We start from the raw sequence: 1,789 nt of genomic DNA on the forward strand, positions 1-1,789 counted from the left end.
TCAAAATCTTTTACTTTAATTTCGAAAATTCTTCCCCTCTTCTCACACCCTTCTATTTAAGGACTAACACTCCTTCTCAATATGCAATTCGAACTCTATCTCCCTTGATAAGTTCGAATTCTCTCCTCTCTACCTCCTCCTTCTATTCTTCTTTTCCTCTGACACCTCAAGGAATCTCTATACTGTGACATAGAGGATTCCATATTTTCTTCTTCTCTCTTTTCATATGAGCAGGAGTAAGGACAAGGGCATTCTTGTTGAAGCTGATCCTGAACCTGAAAGGACCTTGAAGAGAAAGATAAGAGAAGCTAAAGTACAACTTTCTATAGAGGACCTAACAGAACTTTTCAAACAAGAAGAAGCCATGGCAGCCGAAAACAACAAAAATGCCAACAATGCAAGGAAGGTGCTTGGTGACTTTACTGCACCTACTCCCGACTTCTATGGGAGAAGCATCTCAATCCCTGCCATTGGAGCAAACAACTTTGAGCTTAAGCCTCAATTAGTTTCTCTAATGCAACAGAATTGCAAGTTTCATGGACTTCCATTGGAAGATCCTCACCAGTTCTTAGCTGAATTCTTGCAAATCTGTGACACTGTCAAGACCAATGGGGTTGATCCCGAGGTTTATAGACTTATGCTTTTTCCCTTTGCTGTAAGAGATAGAGCTAGAGCATGGTTGGATTCACAACCTAAAAAGAGCCTGAACTCTTGGGAAAAGCTAGTCAATGCCTTCTTGGCAAAGTTTTTTCCACCTCAAAAATTGAGCAAGCTTAGAGTGGAAGTCCAAACCTTCAGACAGAAGGAAGGTGAATCCCTCTATGAAGCCTGGGAAAGATACAAGCAATTGATCAGAAGGTGTCCTTCTGACATGCTTTCAGAATGGAGCATCATAGGTATTTTCTATGATGGTCTATCTGAACTGTCCAAGATGTCATTGGACAGCTCTGCTGGAGGATCTCTTCATCTGAAGAAGACGCCTAGAGAAGCTCAGGAACTCATTGAAATGATTGTAAATAACCAATTCATGTACACTTCTGAAAGGAATCCTGTGAATAATGGGACAGATCAGAAGAAAGGAGTTCTTGAGATTGATACTCTGAATACCATATTGGCTCAGAACAAAATATTGACTTGTTATGATTTCTCAAATTCTGTCTGGAATGCAAGCAGCAATAGGCAGTACCAAAGAAGCTTCATCTGAAGAAGAAGCTTATGATCCTGAGAACCCAGCAATGGAAGAGGTGAATTACATGGGAGAATCCTATGGAAACACCTATAATCCTTCATGGAGAAATCATCCAAACCTTTCATGGAAGGATCAACAGAGGCCTCAACAAGGCTTCAACAACAATAATGGTGGAAGAAATAGGTTTAGCAATAGCAAGCCTTTTCCATCATCTTCTCAGCAACAGACAGAGAATTCTAAGAGCCATGCTGACTGGTGCAAGAATTTGTATATGTCAATGTCAATATTACTATTTCTTACAAATTTGCACACCTAACCAGCAAGTGCACTGGGTCGTCCAAGTAATACCTTACGTGAGTAAGGGTCGAATCCCACGGAGATTGTTGGCTTGAAGCAAGCTATGGTTATCTTGTAACTCTTAGTCAGGATATAATATCAATAATAATTTTTAGTTTTAATTGTAAAAAGTCAAAGGGCATAAAATAAATACTTGTTACTCAATAATGGAGAATATGTTGGGGTTTTGGAGATGCTTTGTCCTCTTTATTTCAGCTTTTCTCTTGTACTCCTCTTCACACACGCAAAGATCCTTCCATGGCA

General features: G+C 39.7%; 1 non-coding gene across 1 annotated transcript; it reads right to left on the reverse strand.

Annotated features, from left to right (window-relative positions):
* Positions 1 to 769: 769 nt before the first annotated feature.
* LOC148581258 (small nucleolar RNA R71) lies at positions 770 to 877 on the reverse strand. Its single transcript, XR_015896927.1, has one exon. It is a non-coding gene; the product is annotated as a small nucleolar RNA R71 (small nucleolar RNA).
* Positions 878 to 1,789: the final 912 nt, after the last annotated feature.

Source organism: Arachis ipaensis, chromosome B10, assembly GCF_059453495.1.
Source record: "Arachis ipaensis isolate K30076 ecotype BB chromosome B10, ASM5945349v1, whole genome shotgun sequence".
Classification (NCBI taxonomy): domain Eukaryota; kingdom Viridiplantae; phylum Streptophyta; class Magnoliopsida; order Fabales; family Fabaceae; genus Arachis; species Arachis ipaensis.